The sequence below is a fragment of the Crocuta crocuta genome, unplaced genomic scaffold (genome assembly GCF_008692635.1).
Source record: "Crocuta crocuta isolate KB4526 unplaced genomic scaffold, BGI_CrCroc_1.0 scaffold943, whole genome shotgun sequence".
In the NCBI taxonomy this organism is placed as follows: domain Eukaryota; kingdom Metazoa; phylum Chordata; class Mammalia; order Carnivora; family Hyaenidae; genus Crocuta; species Crocuta crocuta.
This window is the reverse complement of record NW_027528208.1, coordinates 476,957-482,565: the sequence shown is the minus strand read 5'-3', so window position 1 is coordinate 482,565 and position 5,609 is coordinate 476,957.

Below are 5,609 nucleotides of genomic sequence, written 5' to 3'. Positions count from 1 at the left end.
ACAACATGCTTCCTCCCTGCTCACCACTGGCCCAAGCACTTCTCCGAGGACAAAGCCTCAAAAGAACCAGTGGGCAGCAGCCAGAGCTTCCCAATCATGGCCACATTCAGGATCATTTGATGTTCCTACAAATATTGGCCCATGCAGTGTGTTGCAACAGTGTTTGCTTAGAAAGTATACCTCTACTCCCAAAGACAATGCTTGCCTTTCCACCAGGTCCAGTTTGTGAGGATTTCAGGGAAGACATTTAGACCACATAGGCGCTGTGGCTCAGTATCCTTGTTCATAAAAAGGGTGTGCTATGACCTAGCCTGCCTGTCCCGAAGGTTAGGTAAGAGATTATGTGGAGAGGGTCTTTCTTGGGCATTCTTCCCCCTGTAATGAGCAGAAAGCTCTTCCAGAGTGCCTTCCAGTGAGAGGGCTTTATTTCCTCCCATTACCAGAAAGTTTGAGGTTGATAGTCTCAGGTTCGATAATATTGTAAGCAGAGTCCACGTTTCCTTCAGTCTCCATCTTGACCATCTTTAAACCTGCTGACTTTTTTCTTCATGGTTCTTGCCTCATGGTCCCAAAATGGCTGTTGTACTTCTAGACCTCACTGCCGGGAGCCGCACCGGCCTCTCTGGATGGCAGTCACAGCAAGGAAATGGCAATGTTTGCACAGCTTCTGCCATGAGAAATGAAGACTAGTATCTCCTTCTGCTACTACTGGCTCATGCTGGAAATGAGCCTGCTGGTATTGACCAGGCCTCACAATATTCCATATCAGACCCATATTCTGAATACAGATACCTCATAAGGAAAAGCATATTCCTGCCTTTACAAAAGAGACTTTAGATGAAAGCTCTATGGGCGATTGTCAAAAGGCTCTTCCTATGGGCCTTGCAGATCCAAGACTTAAGGGGTTAAGAACACAAGAGTTACAATTGAGCCTGGCCCTGAGACAAAGAGCCTATTTCAGGGCAGAACATAAGTTACTACATATATCTTTGCTAATTGGTGAAGCATAGCAGTCCCTTCCTCAAGGCCTACATTCCACAAACACCCTCCCTTACACTGGCAACTGGGATGAGGATAGATAAAAGTAGCTAAAACATAAACCCAGGTGCAAAGACTGACAATTTAGGGCCCCCATGGTAGTTTCCACAAATAAACCAATTCAGAAACATTTATCTTCTTGAGGGCCAGACAGAATAACTCCTAGCTTATCTATATACAATTTAACTTGTATGTTATGCTGTTTTTCACTATGAACATTCTGTTAATTGATATCACAAAAGGCCTCCCATTGTAAGAAATTCCTTTCTATGACTTCATCTTGTTGCTGAACCTTAAAATAAAGATACCAAAACCGACAGGACAGAGATGCCTGCCTGGTGATCAGAAAGAATCTCGGGGCTCTCTCATTCTCTTTCGCCGACACCGTCCATCCTTCAGGGACCCCTGGACCTGTCGGAGCCGGCGCGGCCTCCGACACCTCATGTCTGCACCCAATTCAGGAAAAAGAGATCAGAACAAAGGCTTTCTCCTAATGAGGCATTGTCTTTTTATTTGGGATGGACAGCCCTCCCTATGGATTACCCCTTATATCTCATTAGCCAAAACTGGACCACATTCCTTCCACAGTTTATCACTATCCAAAGGAAGCAAAGTTGCTGTGACTGGTTTAAACCAATCATAATCCATCCCCTTGGTCTGGGGGAGGAATTTATGCTCCTTAATAACAGGGGACCTCCTCTTACCACCTGAAGAAAGTAGGGACGGGGTAGTGGAAAGGGAGGGAATGGGGGTGAGGATTATAGGGAGGCAGTGGAAAGCATTGGCTATAGAACCACAAAACAGGAGGCAAGGTGAGTTGACTTCTAGCCCTTGCTCTGCATCGGAGCTGCTGTGTGGTTTGGGTTATATCCTTTGCCCTCTCTGGGCCTGTTTCTTCTTTGGTACAGAAGGAGTTGAGCTCAGTGGTCTCAAAACACACTCTAAATGTTGGTGGCCCTGTGGCCTTTGACCTGGACATGGGGTCTAGGCTGTGGAATCTACCACATGACAGGGAAGGCCCATGAAAGAGGAAGGTCCAGAGGCTACTTGACTCATGTCTCCTACCACTGGGCAGGGGCAAAAATCTCTCTTCGCTCTGTGATCAGGGTCATTTTGGTTGTCCTTGAAGTCACTCTGAAAGTTACAAGGGATTCCTTGTAAGACAGAGGAGAGGTTCACATCTGGGTCCAGTTTCCAGCCACAGCTCTGTTGCTGATGTCATGCTGGGTGAGTGTGATCAGATCCCTGGACCCCTTTGTGCCTCAGCTTCCCTCATTTGTTCAATGAGGTTAGATGAGATGGCCCCTGCTGGACTTTATAGTCCTAAACTCCTGAAACTGAATGGATTTAAGAAGAACAGAAGGGATGGGGCACTTGGGTGGCTCCGTCGGTTAAGCGTCTGACTCTTGATCTCATCTCAGGTCATGATCTCACAGGTCGTGAGTTTGAACCTGGCATCAGGCTCTGTGCTGATGGTGCCGAGCCTGCTTAGGATTCTGTCTCTCCTTCTCTCTGCCTCTCCCCTGCTTGTTCTCTCTCTCTCTCTGTCTCTCTCTCTCTCAAAATAAATACATGAACTTTAAAAACAAACAAAAAGAACAGAAGGGAAAGAAGCTGCTGGCATTCCTTGGTTTATGGCTGTATCACTCCAGTGTCCACCTCCGTGATCACACTGCCACCTTCCCTGGGTGCGTGTCTCCTCTTCCTCTAAGTATCTCCAATTTCCCTCTGCTTCCCTCTTATAAAGACAGTTGTGGTTATATTTAGGGCCCATCCAGATAATCAAAATAATCTCATCTCCAGACCCTTNACATAAGTAAGTGAACATTCACAGTTTCCAGGGATTAAGAGCTGGATACCATTATTCAATGGTGGGTACCAGAAAGGGGCCCTCAGGGAGATGACATCTTGGTCAAAATCTGAAAGATAAGGAGTTAACTGAGCAGAAGAAAAAGAGACGGCATAGACCACCAGGAGGAACAGCCGAGTGTAAAGCACTTGGAGATGAGAACTAACTATAGCAACGTCGGGGAGACCGAGCAGGTTAGGACAGCGGGCCCTACGCTGATGGGCAGTTGCTGAGGGTGCTGAACTGAGGCCTCNGAGCACCACTCCAGCTTCCTGAGGCCCAGGCACTAGTCCAGCCAGGCAGAGGGAAGATAAGGGAAAAGGCAGCCTGACAGTGTGCCCGTGGTTCGTAGGCCGCACGGCTCCCTAGTCGTGCCGAATGGACAGGCCGCAGGCTGGCCCCTGCCTGCCACACCAGGCCTGAAGACATGGGCAGCCAGCTCCGACTCACTCACTCAGGAAGGCAGGCCTCTGGGCCAGAGTGTGCCCACTGGCACAGGTCAGCATGGACTGACAGTGGCTAAGAGCCTGGTTGGGCAGTGTTTGGACAGCCTGGGCTGCGATTGCAGCTCTGTTACTTGCTGGCGGGATGGCCTTTGGCCAGTGACCTGGCCTCTCTGGAACCTCCCTTTTCCTCCACTCAAAGTAGTAGGTTAGTTATTATGAGCACCAAGAAGTACTGCCAGCCTTGGGATATTGCAGAAGAAAGAGGTAGGAGGAATGGGATCTGGGGCTTCTGGGACCAGGGTTGAGCTAAATTGAAGCCACTTCTTCTTTCGTGGGTCCATCCATTCTCTTCTTGGTCAAGCTGGTTCAAGTTGGCTTCTGTTACTTGCAGACAAAAGCATCTTAACCGATAAAGGTTTTTCATAACCTTTTTTTAACCTTAGAGAATTATGAAAGATTTAAATTTAGAGGATGTTGTAATGAAACCTTTATCTGAGGTTCAGTAGTTTTTTACATTTTGCATCTAGTGGCAGGCAGAATAATGTGTCCACTCCCAAAGATGCTCACGTCTTAATCCCCAGGAGCTGTGACTATGTTAGGTTACACTGCAAAGGAGAATTAAGGTTGCTAATCAGCTGACCTTAAGATAAGGCAGTTGTCTTAGGTTATCTGGTGGAACCAATATTCACAAGGGTCCTTAAAAGTAGAAGAGGAAGGGGGCACCTGGGTGGCTCAGTGGGTTAAGCATCCGACTTCAGCTCAGGTCATGATCCCCCAGCTTGTGAGTTCGAGCCCTGTGTTGGACTCTATACTGACAGCTCAGAGCCTGGAGCCTGCTTTGGATTCTGTATCCCCACCCCCCTCTCATTCTCTGTCTCTCTCTCAAAAATAAATAAAATATTAACTTTAAAAAAAAGTGAAAGAAGAAGACAAGAGGGATGTGATGTGAGAAGAACCCAACTACAGTGGCTACCTTTGAAGATGGAAGAACGTGGCCATGATTCAAGGGAGGCAGGGGCCTCTCAAAGCTGGAAAAGGTAAGAAAAGTTTCCCCTGAAGCTTCTAGAAGGGAACCCACACCTGCTAACAACTTGATTGGAGCCCAGTGGGACCCACGCCAGACGTTTGACTTCCAGAACTAGAAGGCAGTAAATTTGTGTCATTTTGAGCCACTACAGTTATGGTAATTTGTTATAGCAGCAAAAGGAAACTAATACAACCACCATTTACTTTTCTTCTGTTACCTTATTTTTTTAACGTTTATTTTTATTTTTGAGAGAGAGAGAGAGAAAGAGACAGAATCCAAAGCAGGCTTCAGGCTCTGAGCTGTCAGCACTGAGCCTGATGCGGGGCTTGAACCCACAAACCATGAGATCATGACCTGAGCTGAAGTCAGACTTAAATCAACATGTATAGAGCAAGCCCATTCATATAAATTGCTTTTGTTTCTTTCCCACTTTCTGACTCTCTCCAAGCACCAATCTTGCCTCCTTGTACATGTCCAGAAGGAACATTATAAGAAAAATGGTCCTCTGTTAAGTTCCTCCTAATCCTCCTATACGTGCAAACATATGGTATCTGTCCTTCTCTGCCTGACTTATTTCGCTCAGCATAACACCCTCAAGTTCATCCATGTTGCTACACATGGCCAGATTTCATTCTTTCTCATTTATTTTAGAGAGAGAGACAGACAGACAGAGTGGGAGTGGGAAAGGGGCAGAGAGAGCCGGAGACAAAGAATCCGAAGCAGGCTCCAGGCTCCAGCTGTCAGCACAGAGCTTGACATGGGGCTCAAACCCACAAACCGTGAAATCATGACCTGAGACAAAGTCAGTCGTTTAACCAACTGAGCCATCCAGGTGCACCTACACACTCTCTCTTTTATTCTGCTGTTCTCCTTTGGATATTCTTTAGTATTCCATTTTAATTTAGCTATTGGATTTTTGGCTATATTTCTTTGTAGTAATTTTAAGTGGTTGCTCTAGGGATTATAAAACATATAATGTTTTACATTCTTTTTAGAGTTGATATTTTACCCGTTCAAGTAAAATGTAGAAGCCTTGCAATCATATAACCCCCTTTGCCCTACCTCCTTCTGTCAAGGTTGTTGTATGTATTGCATCTTCATACAATTAAAATGTTAACACACAATGATAACATTTTTGCTTAGAGCAGTCATCATATTTTAAAGAATTTAAGAGGGGAAAAATAGTCTCTTATATTTACCCAGATATTTACCATTTCTGTTGTTCCTCTCTCTTTCTTGAAGTTCTCAA